A 16,800-nucleotide genomic window follows, 5' to 3' on the forward strand; every position below is an offset into this window, starting at 1 on the left:
TTATCCCTTCCACCTCCTTTAAAAAAGATTGTCTCCTCTCTTCCTTCCTTTCCCTTCCTGTTTCACTTTTCACGAAGGAACTTCTCACCCCCTGCACATTTTTCTCTCCAAAGCAGCTGAAAATAAGGAAGGTATTATCAGTCTATATTCACGTCCTCATGTAGCGAATTCTATATTCTTCGTCTCGAAAGTATGGCAGGGATTTTCTTGCAGAATGTTTTGCTCATTCGTGAGAGAGGACGTACATGGAGTTAATTTTAGAACTTTATATATTTCTGAATTGTACAGTGCTTTGAAAATAATTTCGTTTTTTATTCATTGTATTTCCTGTTATGATTTGGTATAAGTAGTATCTATCATTTGTAAAAATTCCCTTCTCATGTTGAGAATTGCAAGCGTTTGCTGTGTGAACTTGTCTAAGGGACTCTTGTTGACTCTGCGTGTCCCTACATGAGTTATTTCCTAGGTAAGAGAAATTTTATTCTTACTCTTTTGTCCAATCTCATATATTGGAAGATCAGTTTTCTCATTGAATTTTCTCGTTTTTCTCATTTCTCATTAATAGGAAACTTTTGTTTATTTAGCACATAACACCCTTAACTTTTGCCATCAGGGCTATCTCTCAATTTTGACTTACGGTAGCACAAATATATAGCACAAATATAGCAGTCTTTATAGCCTTATGAAAACAACCAGTATTTTCATTTGTTTATAGTAATTAGGAATGCATCCTAACGAGAATGAATTGTTCTAGTAAGTTCTATAGAAGGATGTGCAAGGTAATGGTGCAATTCCATCAGCTATGCTGACAGAACGTGCATAAGATCTATTAAATACCATTTTATTAATGGGAAGGGGTAGCCTAGAAAACCACCTCCTACTAGTCTGATTCTTTCGAGGGACATTCTCCCAAAAACGTGCAATTTCTGCTGCCAAAATTAAAAAAAAAATTAATTTTTGTTTTTATGAGAACCAAAATTGTATAATTACAGTTTGTCAATCAAACAATCTAATGACGTAAGTGGCAGAGATCGTTAGAAATATTTATCCTGTTTTTATTTTTTACTTTTGTGTTGTCTAAATACATGATTCATCTGTCCGCGGACGCGACAGAAGAGGAATATTATGTGTATAATCATGAGATAAAGTTAGTTGTTCTTGTTATTGGACATTCTATAACTAGTCTTAGTGTATCATCATATCCGTTACCATTTATAATGTCTGTGGACTGCAGAGTTCAAGAACATGATGTCCATGGACATGACATCCACGGACGTGGTGTCCACGGACATTAAGATTTCCTCTAAATTAAGTTATAGTTGGGACTGACAATAGGTTAGGACACTGCCCTTACTAAATTGAACTCGCATCTTATAGCCGTAAAATAAATCACAATTTTAATTAATAAAAGGAGCAGAGTTACCTTTTTTTACTTGCCCACGGAAATTACTGATGATCTTGGCTCTTTCAACAAACTGAGCTTAATTTTTTTCCTGCATTTGCACATTCACTAAATCAAGTAAAAAGTAAAATATACCAATAAAGGTGACATTCTCTTTCTCTATACCGGTTGTTCAGGGCTGCCATCATCTCCAATGAATAATTTCCCCTTTTTCGTGTGTGTCCAAGGACATTACTTTTTTGGGTAGAACAAATATTTTTTATTTTATGATAAATATTATGAAATTATAGCAACCCAAAAATGCTATTTTGGAATGTTCAAAGTGTTTTAACTTGTTTAATGATAGATTTTATAATAAATTATACAGTAAACTTGATAATACAATAAATATCTCTTCGAAAAATCTATGTGGGACTGTCCACGGGAATGACGTATCATAGATGTGGACATTAAATTTGGGGAATATAATTTTCTTCTTCACTAATTTGTCACTTCAAGTAGTAGAAAGGTACGTAAAATAATAAGCCTGTTTAGCTTTGTTTTAATATTTTTTTAATGGCAGTCCTTGGAAATAATTCTGTACGTTTGTGAGAGAACGACCTTCATATATTACTGCAAAGTCAGAAAAAGTGCCGATATTCTTGAGAGGGAATATCATTTGCATCGACCTGATATCAAGTCATGGTCAGATATTGGGAACCTGGGATAGAAAACCTAAGTCCAGGTTAATGCAAATCATATTTTCCTTATGGGTTTGTCGGACTTATACTTCGATGAGTAACTGTAGAGAGTACCTCGAAATAACTCATCAGCTTCTAAAATAAATCATATCGGCTGCCTAGGACAGATCAGGTGCTCATAAATGTGCATGGTGAAGGTGCTCTGAGATTTCTCGAGGCTTTTAATCCGGAATCATATGTTTCTAAGACGTTCACTCTTTCCTTTAGACATCCTTACTTCTTATATTTTCGGAGAATATTGTATTAGTGGCGATTACGTAATTGATAATAATTTGTGTGGGTATGAAGTTAGGGTTCCTTTTTGCAATAGTCGAGTGTCGTGGAAATGGCTACCCTAATTTACTTAGTCTACTTTAAATGACTTACATCTTCTTCAAAATCTGCGACTGATTTAATTTTATTTTTGTGAAACTGTTTGTGGTATGCAGTTCAGAGATGAGATGTGGAACTCCAGAATAGTTTATTTTCTGTACGTAATTTCCACTTAATATTTCCTATTAAGTTCATTATTTCTGCCTATCAACTGAAATGCTTAGCCTACTGTGTCACTCCTAAAGTAATCTTCCCTTTGATCGTTTTCGGAATATTTGTCTGCACTCGACTCTGTAAAAATTGTAGGTTCAATTGAAAATGATACGCAGGTGTCGGAAAGGAATGCATTTTTTAATAATCAAGTGTGTAGTTATGCAAGCGGAGATTTATTTGTCCTTCTAATGATAAATATTTTAGTTCTGGAACTCACTTCCTCATCGATTTTTTTTCAAAGCTAATTTCAAAAGGATATCGATTCCGCATAGCAGACGTTCAGTTTTTATTCCGGGTAAGGAGAGGTGAAAAAATAAAGAAAGGCATATAAAAATGGATGGAATGGGTTCAAATGCATATTACGCCGAGCCTTGTCCCTCCATCTCTCCGCCAACGGGATAATCCACCATGCATCGAAATGTTTGCATCGTTTGCTATCGCAAGTGGTCCTCGAAAAATGAGGGTGCACATATCCATCCCCTCTTTTTTCTACCCTTCCATCCGTCTGGGTCGACTCTCCTTCCCTTTACCCATACAGTGGCCTTCCCAGGCGTCTTCACCCACCCTGCTGACGGCTCTCTCCGCCAAACCGTCTCCCCAACCACAGTAGAAACCAGGAAGAACGTAGTAGGGGTAGCGTCGTCTATGGCATAGGCACTTCCCCTCCGCTCTTCCTCTTTTTCTTCTTCACTCCGCTTCTCTTCCCTCCAGCCGACCTACCTTATTCGTCCATTCTGTTAAAGAGCCCCCGCAAGCTCACATCATGAGCTGTGTGTATGCATGCGATAACCTTTTCCTCTCCTCTCTCACACACAAACACATCTCCACGCATATGCCCGCTTGGGTGGGTATCCGGAATAGAAAATTTATGAAAGAGACCATCTTCTTCCCTTCCCGATTCAAACTGCACTGACAAACACACATCGCGCAGCGCGTTGGGTGGCTTTATTTACCAAGGAGAAGGCATAAACTTTGAAACCATAAACGATAAGCCTTTCGAGAGGGTTTGATGTGGAGTGTGTAGAAAGGTAAAGAGTAAATGAAAAATGATTTTATTATTCAACCGTCTTCTTGGTCGGCTTCTGGTGAAGGCTTTCCTTTGCAGTTTGCTTTCTCAGTTGCGAATTTCCTTTTCGAATGTATTTGTTCAATAAATCAGGTGGATTTGTAGGTACTAGCGCATATAGCATGCCATTTTTAATTCCATTATCTGGTTATTTGATTAAATAGTTTAAAGCCGCATGGTTACACTTGTTATCCTTTAATTGACAGGCGTAACGAGTATTTTTACATCCGAGTACTTTAATAGCTGCTGAACTTTTACATAGATAAATTCTAACAAAGTAGAAGTTCGAGGTTAATGAATTTATTTTCCTCAACTCTCACATAGTATTTATTCAATTAGAATTCCATAAAATTTGAAGAAAGATTTTGTGCTTTCCCGGCGAATGGACTGAGTGAAGAGTTCTCGGGTTCGCCACCGGGTCAGGAACTCCATATCTGCCGACGTTTCGATGTCCGACTCGGTCATCGTCCTCAGGGCTGTGAATGTCGAGTGAGAATTTTGGCTTGCTTGTATGCAGTCACTCAGGTGGTCAGGTGACTGCTACCAAGTGCCATGTGGGTGCGGGAAGATATACATCGGTGAGACGGGCCGCACTATAGATACGCGGCTCAAAGAACATAAGCGCCACCTCCGCCTAGGACAGCCCGAAAAGTCAACCATCGCAGAGCATTGGATGGAATGCAGAAATACTGTTAAGTTTGACGACACCAAGATGCTCTGCCGATCTAATGGCTTTTGGGATCGACTCATCAAAGAGTCTATTGAAATCAGACTGGCCAAGAATACCATCGATAGAGATTCCGGATATGCTCTGAGCAGCACTTGGAAACCTGTGCTCAAGACTATACAAAAGGCTAGGCAAAACCATCACGCCAGCCAATCAGAGCATGCCGCTGATGACAGCCAATCAGCAGTCACCTGACCACCAGAGTGACTGTATATAAGCAAGCCAAAATTCTCACTCGACATTCACAGCCCTGAGGACGATGACCGAGTCGGACATCGAAACGTCGCGACGTTTCGATGCCGACGCGTCGGCAGATATGGAGTTCCTGACCCGGTGGCGATCCCGAGAACTCAACACTCAGTCCATAAAATTTTATTTATTTTTCTCGCATCGGGATTTTGTAAATACATTCATGTATAAATTAGGTCTTCCTGTTTCACATGCTAAAAATTTTAGTAATTAAAAGTCGGAAGTGAGTGAAATAGCATCCCGTTGAAGTGGCAAAATGCGGTATTACGTTGTAGTCTGAACTATTGAAATAAATTGAATGCCAAGAAAGTCCTAGTACTTGAGTGCTTTCTATCAGTTTCCAATTCAGGTAATCAGAGCGTCAGCATCTTTTTTTGATGTTGTAATCAAGAGGGTATGTAGATACGATGAATGCCAAAACGTACAATTTTTTCAACATTTCGTTTATATGATGGACAGAAAATTTTTTCACTGACTGACTGATTTTTTCTCCTGTGTTACAATATATTTTGAGTTCGTTATTTCAACCTGCAAATCTCGCACTTCAGTGTCTATTATCATTAATATTGGTCAAATTATTTACGGCTCAAACTGCTGTAGCCAAGGAACTCGTGAACCTGAGGCATTTCTCAGCATGCATTTATAACGCTTGTATTCTTTAACTGTTTACAGGGAAATGATATCTGACAGTTACCATCTTCCCTGCGAGGATAGATATTTTTCATTATTTTGTTTGCAGCTGTTTCATTTTGTTCTGCCTTATGATTTGAATAATAACTGATTGATTAGATTAAATTGATTGATTGAAACTAATTGATTTAGATTAAAATTCAGTTATGTCGCTTATGAAAAATATCACTTTGGTTAATAAAAACCACCTGAGTGCGTCTGTAATGTAGACGTATGCAATATATAACACTTGATTGAGATAAATGTATATCTTGTTATCATTTACACTTTTTCTGCTTTCAATTCAAATGGAGAACTTCAATTTTTATTTATTCCGTTTTCTCTCTTTTGGATTAGTATTTTGATTTAATTTTTTTCCAATTCCTTTCATTCACCTTTGAATATTTTTCGGTTGGGTGAATTTACTGAGGGTTTTCCCCGTAAAGAAAAATACCAAAATACGTTTATTCGTGCTCTGATCAGATGTATGCGGGGTGTCCTAATCGGGAATCTGCCATCAATCGCTCATAAAAAAAACCACCTGTTAGGACCATACCTTAATCGCAGGGCATTATTGGATGAAATCATGAGAGGTTTTTGAAATATAGCCTTAAAGTCCAAAATATTAGAGAGATGTGATATCGCACTTCTGTCAGCGTATTATGCTTAATCACATTTTTGACGCGGTCACCACTCAGAGGCGTGATTTAATTTCTTTTTTTTCGGTTCTTGAAATCGATACAGCACGCAAACTTCCAAATGGCCCGCTATTGACCTTTAAAGTTAATAGTGTTATTCAAATAAAGCCCTATTTTTTCCCTCTATCAACTTATCTTGCTGGTATGCTAATTAAGAGTGAAAGACTTCCACATGAATGAGTTTTGGCACCGTGATTGCACCTAATCCTACCATTACCGCTTCTGAAGAACTCTTAATTGAGTAAAATTTGAATTATATGTAAAATTTTCTATATTTCTGAAATAAATGGTAAATGTTTCTTTGTTCCTTGCGAGAAATGCAACTAAACAGGTTCAAACCATGGCTCTTCAATTTTTTCGGAAGAGGATGACAGTTTCGTAATAGCGACGTATTAGCTATACTCCGCCATGTGCTCTTGAGTGCCAGTGAATTTCATGGAAGGCAGCTGGAGATTTTTTCTACGCTTATAAAAAATAATTTTATCGTGTTAAAATTGTCACTGATTGTCTTCCATCGAGACTATCCATGGTTAAGCGAATTTTGAGACCCAATTATTTTCTCGTAACTAAGGTTTAGATATTCCACTTGAGAACTGATGGTATTAATAAATTTCAATTGAGGTGTTATGCCTGGTGCTTATTTCGGCAGATGGCGAGGATGAAGTCTTATTGGGCTAAAGATATGTGAGAATCAATTAATCTCCATTACAAATCTCGGCTGCGAAATATCTCCCCCGGTTATGATCCCGGAATGACTTCGTGCAAATAACGTATACAGGAGTTTTGAGTCAAAACATTGAAATCAGTAAATATGCTTCGGTGGAATTATCTTAAATACTCACGTGCTTAGATATATACCTACCCAGGTACTGTAAAAATTAAGCGCTTTTTTGTGCTCTCACACGAAGGAAGTTTTACTGTCAGAATATCCCCCTCTGTTTTCATTATATCTTGACATTTTACAACGCGTGACTCGCTAACAAGGCAAATGACGTGATCGAGCCGTCTTCGAAGAAAGATTGCAAGCCTATCTATCAGTTTGATTAAGATTTCACTGGGGAAAAACGAAACGGTGGATTTTTTCAATAGAGCCATCAGCCAATCAAACCGAAAAATGACATTTTTGCGCGATTTTGGAACAAAACAAACTGCAGATCCATTGTGACGGGTGACACAGTAATGAACATGTATGTGAAAACAGATGTGGGAGGGAGCGGAAAAGATGAGAGGGAGGAAAAGATAACAGTTGCGGGGTGGATCATTGCCTCGGGTTGTTCATCGTCGTTCGGAAAAAGAAAAGATCGGAAAAAAACTATCGGAAATGATGGGGAGGGAGTGAAGAAAAAATATTATCGATTCCAGAGTCGAATGAAGTTTCGTGTCCCATCGACTCGTGCTCAGCACAATGGCTTGTCATCGTCAAGCGAAGGCATAAAGATGAACGGACCTCTTCGGAGATTGGTTCGGGGTTTAGGTCGTCCGAATGTTCATAATCCCAAGAGATCCGAATGGGGGAGATGGGAAAAAGGAACCGGTATGGTGTGTGAGAGAGGGTGGGATATTAGGGGTGGGGAGGGAAACAAGGGAACGGGATGCCGATGAGATTGAAGTGGGAGGACGACAGTTGATCGGAAGTAGATACTGTTGGTACCTTGTATGTGATCAATGGTCATTCCTATCTTCTTTTGATTCTAAAGAGATTTGATTGGAAATAGGCAAGAATTTTCTTTTCATTTGTTGTGGTTGACAGTGTTTATATCCTCAGGTACGGAGCGAGATAATTTTTTTATTCAAAAACATTTACTCTAAAATTGCACACAAAAATCATAACAATCTTAACTAACATCTTTACACAAAATTTTTTTGTACATTTTATACTGTGCAAAATAAGGCGAATTGTGCATCAACTTAAGGCTGGATGGCGACACTTGGTGGAACTTGGTGACAGGAAACATAATGAAAGATGCATAACACAAAAAGAACATACAATGGTGTATATTTTATTTTGTTTCTTGTAAATTGTGTAATTTTATTACATAAATATTCATCATCATCATCATCATCATCATCATCATCATCATCATCACTGGTCAACAATCCTAGGATTGTTGACCAGTGATGATTTGACGCAGCTCTCCACTCAGTTTTCCTATCAGCTAATCTTTTCACACCTACGTAATTCTTCTCTATCACATCTCTCTTTACTTATTCCATATATTTTGTCCGAGGTCTTCCTTTTCCATTCTTGCCTTCCACTTGCCCTTCGACGATTGTCTTCATCACATAAATATTATAAATGTTAAATATATATGTCCTCCTGACCCACATGGATCGCCTGCTTACAAAAATATAGTTAAGTAGAGGAAAAATCATAGCAAAACACGTAAAAATTGCATAGATAAGGCACTAATGTATTAAGATCTATATCAATTTCATGAAGATATAGTTGATTTTCTAGTAGGAGCTTCTTACATTTCCTTATTAGTATCGAGATTTATTGTGATGTCTGATATTTATTGTTAAAGCTCATAATATCTAAAATACCTCAGTTTAAATATAACAACGGTAAATAAAATATACGTAAGTTGACCATATAATTAAGAAATCAAGAGCATCTTGGATGTAAAATTGACGTTTTAAGTTTCCATTGCCTGAATCCAATCTTTTTAAGGGAGAGATAAAAGAACCTTGAATATAAAATACCTGTGCTAGCATCTTACGCTTAATTTATTTTCATTTCCCATATTTCATTGATTTCCTATTCATCAAGATCTCCATTCTAAATCTATTAGGCTCTGTATGAGCTCAAATTTATCAGAATACAAGTTACTTTTTGATTTTACGTTGTGCACAACGTTTTATCTTTGTATGTGTGGAATTCTTCTGTTTAATGAAAACGTATCATGATAATCTCTAACCGACTCTTTATTTCATAATTAATCAGATACAATTTACTGAAATGTTATAGCTATTTCACCTATTGGGAATGGTAATATAATTAAATGATGGAAACTTCTGTTGATAAAGCGAAACTCTTCCTCCACAGATGATGAGGAAAATGGATTTGGTTGGGGATACTTCGCTAAATTTCGTTTGAATCAACTATTATTGCTTCTTTCGTCGTATTTCATAGCGCTGCTTCAAAATTCTGCAGTTGTATAGTTAAAATCAAAATGGATGTGACAGAGTTCGAGAAGAAATTTTTATGCATGCAAAATGGGACGCGGATATAGAATCTCATTCCTTTTTATATAAATCTGCCTATAAAATATATATCAAGAGCTTTTTACCATCTTAAAAATCTGCATTTTTTAAGCTAAACCAGCAGTCTGTGGTCTCAATATTGCTCGGGAAATGATTTTATAATTTTAGCCCTTAAGAGCCATATTCATAAAATTCGCTTTCCAAATCGGCTGGTTAGGTCGAGTAAATAACTGTAGGCTTTAGGAGTGAAACATCCTCCCTCTGTCCCATATTAATTATATTTGAGGGCATGTCCCTTTACAGTTTTCTCCAGATTTGATATTTGAGACGATGAATTCGTTATGCAGTGTAACCCTTCCAATGAGAGAATAGGTGGCCCTCCTCAGATAGATGCTTCTAATTAAAACACCAACACTTCACTCTTGTACTCGCGTTCAGACGAAAATTTGAGAATAACATCTTGTAGCTGGGAAATGACTCGGAAGCAGTTTTACAGACCTTTCCTGTCTGTTTTCCTTCATCCATCTCACTATCTGTTCAACAAGCCATTAGTTTATGCGTGATTTCGGCCAATTCATTTATATTTCACTTATTGCATTTCCGGTCTTTTGTTAGCAACCTCAAGATAACGGAAGGGAGCGGCTGTTCTTGGGCTTGATTCCCAATGCCCGAATGAGTGTCAATAAAGAGAGGTTCCAAAAGAGAAATTGTATTGCAACAGACTCTTTCAGCCTCTGATTGGATGGCGTGTTCGATACTCCTTATGATACTGGGCCAAAAAAAACCTCTAAAATGATTTCCATCTATTGCCGAGGTTTTTTTCCTCTCCCCCCATCCACCCCCTCCACCCCTCTCCGTCGCACCCCTCCCCTTCTCTCTCTCCTATGGCCCACACGATACAGCAATAAATATGGGATGTTCTAAATTAGGGGCTTCCTATCGAATACCCGATGCATTAAAAGAATTGATCTCACGCCACACGTCAAAAGAATATATTTTATTATGTCCGTTTATTTATTATATTCATGAGCCGATTTCGAAATATATCTTAATTTATTTCTGAGTGTGGGTTGGGAAAGAGTGGACATACATCCTTGGTTATTATATCATTCCTAGACTGAATAAGACATATTTCCGCTTGGTTGAAGTAGTATTGCGCATCGGTTACTTGCATTAATCTCCATGCATTGAATTAGATGGCTAGTATTCTATATCTGTGAAAGGGTCTAGCAGGTTAAGATGCTGAAAAGTGCCCCCCAATATTTTGAGAAAAAAAATATACACTTAAAGTGCATCAAAAATTATGTGTTTGCACAAAGTTTCAGGCCTCATCAATAGAAAATAACCCTAGAAAAAATTGAAACACGATTTTTAGTTTTTTAACCATATCTCCAGTTTTTATTTTTGTAAAATCGTTTTCTTGATTTTAAATTGTGTATACTATTATGGTCTACCATCCTGATATTTTTTAAAAATTTTGAAGTGAAAACTAAACTTTTACATAAGTTTGAAATTTTCAAAATTAAATTAAAAATTTAGGAAACAAAAGACACGCCGAAAAAATATATGTTGTTACTCCTATCTCAAAGTATAACTCTAATTTTTTCCAGATTTTTAAAATTGGTGAAACAGGGTCAAAAACACGAATAACTCCTTTCTGCCATTTGCATCTATGTATTCCAGGAGGATATTTGATTTGATTGTTGAGAGCAACGATTGTTGATCAGTTTCTAATATTATTGATTAAGAATAAACATTAACATGAACAATGCCTATCACACTTAGATTAATCGTAATTATTGTTTATAACTATGCTGCAAGCTTTAATTTCCTATTTAATGCGTGAAAATGGTAGAAGCGGTGATATTTGAACCTTCTTTTCGAATATACATAAAGGCTGTTATACACGGGGCAAATCATTCCGCAGGTTACCATTGAAAAAATTTGTTGAAATTGCAAGAATCCGAGCCTGAAATTAGAGCAGGGGCTATTTTCCCCTCTAGCAGCAGTGCATTCTCTCGTGCGTTTTAGCAATTCACTCCTTTATTCGACGCAATTTTGACTGCGCCTTCGTACATAGGTAAGATTGCGCAATGATGCGTCCCGAGTAAAACGGCCTAATTCACACTAGTACAGAATTTACGGCACAAAATATCATTAGGCAAGACCACGTCATTGATTTCCTTAGAAATTCCTTCATAAACTAAGCTATGTCAAGCAATTTTTTAAGTCCGATTATTTCCTTGGTTTCCTTATCATATTTTTTCTAAAGAATTGAGATGCACATCTTTTTCCTTATGCAGTGCAGTTCGTCGTAATGCACTGCCCTATCTTTGCAGGCGTTCCCAAGCGCTCTGTTCTTGTCCTGTGCCGCTATAGTCTTCATCTTGTTTCCCTATGTTGTGTCCAGGTTTTCCATCTACCTTGCATTGTTTGCAATATACCTATTTGCAAGTTTGCATATTTAACGAGCTCTTTTTTAATCAAAGAGATACAGTGTTTAGTAATTATAATGATGAGTTTGAGTAGAGTTGGAAGTACTTTAAATATATCTTTAGATTGAAAGAGAGGTAGTGCGTTGGTAAAGGAATTGATAATAAAAGGAACATATAATGGCAGATCTGCTCTATTTAAACATTTGAAGCAATTTAAAAATGTCTCAATAAATGAAAAATGCATGCTTCTTTATTTTTTATTTAAAACTTTTGACCAGTAGCACGCGATAAATTCACCATTGATTCAACATTTGATCATTAAACATTTTGTGATTTTTTTACAAGATGGTTTCATGGTTCTTGGAATAGATAAAATATTCACGTGATGGCAACTATAAGAGATTTTCGGAAGTCGATTTTTAGATGACTGGTATCGATTTCATTAGGGCTAGTCTTATAAACGTCGGTAAATAATTTGGTAGAGTCAAAAAGACTGTAGTGTCATTATGATGTAATTTTTATTCTTGGTGGTTGTCAGAATTCGGCCAATTTACCCCTCTTTGGCCCTCTCTTTGTATAAGTGAAGAAAAAATTCACCTCTTACCACAGCCGATCAGTTGTCGTATTCTTATCCCTCGCCATTCCCCACATTCTTCTAAGCTCCCGTCCATATCTTCGGCAATATCGGAGATCAACCGATGGCCTTCCATCCCTCCTCCTCTCCCATCGAAGTGGATGTGCGCAGGGAATCGGCTGTGGAGTGCGAGAGGGAGAAAAAATTGAGCATCAACTGAAGCACGGGACGGTAATCGCTGCCGGCACGCCATCTGGGGATCATGGCGAGGAATCATCCTCTCCCCGACCTCCTCCTTTTTTTTTCTCCACAAGTACGCATCGGATGTGAGGTAGTAGTGGGCGCCACCCTATCGTTGCTTTTGCCAGGGGTGGGCAGGTGCTTCCATCCAATCGTTAGCCGCAGGAGGGCCGGGAGAAGTCGGTGATCATCACTTCCCTCTCTGTGGTCATCGAACGGGGACTATAATCTCGATCCTACGCCCGATATCCTCTCTTCAATCCTTCGTCTCGTTCACCCTCCGGTATTGCTTCCTTTCGAAGTGCCCAGCGCCAGACCCGATCGTTCCATTTCGCCCCAGCACGTCTCCCCACATCGCCTGTGCCACGAATTGTCGCCCAGAGGTTGATCCAGACGGCATCGGCGTTTCCTGCCATAACGCTTTCAGTTCTGATTCTTCCCCGTCGACTTCAGGGAGAAATATACTACTTTTATAAAGAGATTTGGGCATTATTCAGGGAGAAATACGATTGAATGGAGTTATATTAATCGGTATAATTAATATACAATGACCAATTCAATCCGAAACAAGGGGTACTGAATTTATGAGCTTTAGCTTTCAGTACCATATTTTATATGGCTCGGTGATTCGTTTAATGCAATGAAAGAACATGAATGTCTTCATTAGGATGTTTTAGATACTTTTGAAATAAAAATTATCATTCATGAATGCGGAAAATTAATATGTATTCAACGAATTACCTTTTTACCTCTCGATATTCTGTAATCCTATAATCTGGCCTCACGTGGAGAGCAAAATTAGTCTGTTGGACTGCTTTTAACAAGCGTAATTTACCTGCGAAACAGTTTTCGGATACAAGGCATTTTGAACATCGACGGAAGCTATGAATTTGTTGTGTGTGCATTTGATTAATGCGAAATTGACTTCTTGGTCTTTGTTCGCAACACACCTTTTTTGCCGAATCCAAGGAATAAATGCAATAGATAGTCTGAACTAAGGTAAAATGATTTCGCTCCACAATTTTCACTCAGTACATTAGGCTGTAACTATATCTGCACGCATGGGATGCGTTGAAAATTCTTTATATCCGTCTTGAATTTCTTTTTACTGGCTTTCTTATTTACTTGATCATGGAAAGTGCGATAGGGAAATGATTTTTCTACTTTATTTTAGCTTAAATGTGCAAATTCTAGATTTTAAAATTATTATGAAGTGCTGTTTTAAAGTACATATTATCAATTGTGAACTCAAACTTATCTTCCTAGCAGCAAAAGTAAAAAAATACTACTCCAGTCTTGCTGAAATTTTGCGATATCTATTTGACCTTTTGCATTGATTCCCTGTGCTCACATAAAGAAAAGTTTTGGTAGTACTGTAATATTCAGCTCAAGTGTATAGCTTGTTAATTAAAAATTAATGAAATATGAAACCGATAACTTTATTCGAAGAATTGTGAACGAATTTTATGTGTTAATTCAGTCAATAGCAATCACATTTGTGGAGATGAAAATGAGATGACGCTTGATGCGTCGAAACAAAGCCAAGATGCAGTAATAGTATTATAGAATGGAATAAGCTGAATTGTTCAATTATTAATTTCATGTTTTGCCTACCCTTAAGGTTGATAACTACATGCATGCGTCATTATGGAGCGCCATAACTGAATGCACATCCTGCGTAATTTTTTCGACGCTTTTTATTTGGAAAATGATTTGCTGGAGAACAACTTTTGAAGTTATCACCTATTGTGCGAGCTAATACGTCTGTGCCCTTTTCCTGATAATGCACAAGCTGTATTTTCATCTCTTATGAATAACTATAATACTGCCTAAGACAACTGGATATTTTTGACCATGATCGTCATTATTTTCATTAAATAGCTTTAAATTCTGATCTCATCATAATCTGAATATTAAGCCCTACCAAAAAATTCATCTGTAACGTATTTTACTTTAATTGGTTTAACATACTTAGGCATAAAAATTTCTTCTTTAGTCTCTTTCGTAGAGTGGAATTTCAATAAAAAAATCCTATGATACCTATAAATTTAGGAGTTCAACCTCTTTTCTGTAACTAGATAATATTTTCAAAGTCTCTTTGCAGGTAGTTTATACAGAGGATTTATTTTCAATTTATTAAAGTTCTTTGCCATTGCAGAGGGGCATATCTGGTGAAGATAACTCAGTTGCAACAAATTATTAAATTATTCACCTTTGCTGGAATAGTCGTTAGACTCTTAAAGTTTTGATTCATTTGTACCCAATGGCCTTTAAAGATTAAATAATTGCCTCCGAAAGAAGAGTCACACATTTTTGTTTCAAATTGTGTAAACGTTATCACACGCAGAAGGATTCTTTTTATATTTTAGGCGGTAAGAGTTCGTAAAAGTCCAATTCCGTCAGGTTTTCCCCAAATATCTGACCTGAGCCCTGATAAATTCACTCGTAAAAGAGCCGTCATCTGTTCGAATGGAAAACTCCACGCCTTCGTATAAAATTAAAGGAACAGCAAATGAGTAAGGAGTGAGAAATCTCAAACTTTTTCCGAAAACGGGAGCGAATATTTTCCCTTAGATGTGCGGAAACGTAGAGAGATAGGCGCATATATATATTTTTTCACAGATTTCATTCCAACTCTGAACGGTGCTTTTAACGAGTTTACTTCAATCTGCGCAGGCGTCCAATTGACTCCGTATATCGCGTGTGAATGCTAATTTTCGCTCCGTCCGCGAGAGATGTTTTTTATCGCCCAAAACTTCCCCCTCTCTCCTCCATTTCATGGACCACCCCAAGATATCCCTGAAGCCCGAGCGCGGGCCTCCCGATTCCAACCCCTGCTCAATGTTTCTTTTTTGTGAACCCATCTCATTCTTCCTCGCCATTTCCTCTCTCGAAGCTTCTCCAAACCATCCGCAGGTTCAGTCCGTGCTGTGTAAAAGTGGAATTAGACTCGGAAATTTTATTTTTCCGCCATCTCTCCTTGGTCGAAATTTGTCGTGAAATACGGCGGTGAAAGATACCAGTGGAAGACTTATCCTCTCGAAGGATGAGTGTGAAGGCACTTTGAGCGAAAGTGTTTATAACTCTAGTTGGTAGCGAGTTTAGTGTTGGACCAAGACAAATGTATAAACTTCATTTCAAAGGAATTCATTCACGAATAATAAATACGCCCCTACTTATATGTATACATAGGTACCAATGAGTGGAATTAGTCTTTAAATGAAAATATTTGCCTCGACGGGCATTCGAATCCGAAGCCCCCAATATCTGCCAGTTGTGTTATTCTACCATTGCGTAGTTAGTGGATGAATTGTCAGAGAATAGAACTATACAGGTTCGGGTCTCGATCGTGTACTTCTACATTGACAAAATCTAATCAATGGTATGTATGCGTGTATATAAATACGCGCCATAAGATACGTGTACTTGACTGCGATCAGACAGCTTTTATAACTATTACTCAGGAAAACTGTAATAGTTCCTGTCAGGTGCTCCGTTTTAGGGTGTTCTGATGTTAAATACTTGAAGGAACATGTAGTTTCGTTTTTTTTATTCATGAATATATACCTAAAAATTAGGAATTTTATCTATGTGCAAATATGCGTTTTCCATGTGGTTCCATTTGTCTGTAATTAAGGAAACTATTTGTTGAGGTCCTTCGACTAACACATTATTGACCGTACATTATGACCGTTGCTAGAAAATTTCAAATTATTTGGCATGTTAGTTCATTTGTAGAAGTGTATTTAGTGTATGTCCACCTAACATTGCTTTCCAAACCCTATGGTTTTTTTTTGATCCCCTAAACCTTCCACTCGTATCCTACGACCTTCCTGCTGATGAAATATGTGAAGCGATCGTTCATCACTAGCACTGTACCTTTCGCCAGCAGGATCTTCATTGATTCAGTTGAATTCTAACAACCGCTGAGCGATTTTCATGTCTTTTATTCTATCAGGTCCTGCAAATTCCTGAAGCCCTGGTTCTACAACATCTTCGTGCACATTTATCGTGTTAAAAGTTTTGAACAGCACAGATCTTCCTGGATTCTGTCCTCAAAGTCATATTTCAACTGGAGTACGTACTAAATTTAGAGCTGAATTGAGCATCGAATGGTGTTTCCGGATTTTTCATTAATTGTTCTGTCTTGTTACAGATATTGGTTGATGAAAATTTGGATGGAAAACTCCGGAAACCATTTGACTTATAATATTAATGATAAGGTTAAGTTTATAATCGCTTCGTATAGTTGTTCATTGAATTCACAGTAG

The sequence above is a fragment of the Ischnura elegans genome, chromosome 3 (genome assembly GCF_921293095.1).
Source record: "Ischnura elegans chromosome 3, ioIscEleg1.1, whole genome shotgun sequence".
Taxonomy (NCBI): Eukaryota; Metazoa; Arthropoda; class Insecta; order Odonata; family Coenagrionidae; genus Ischnura; species Ischnura elegans.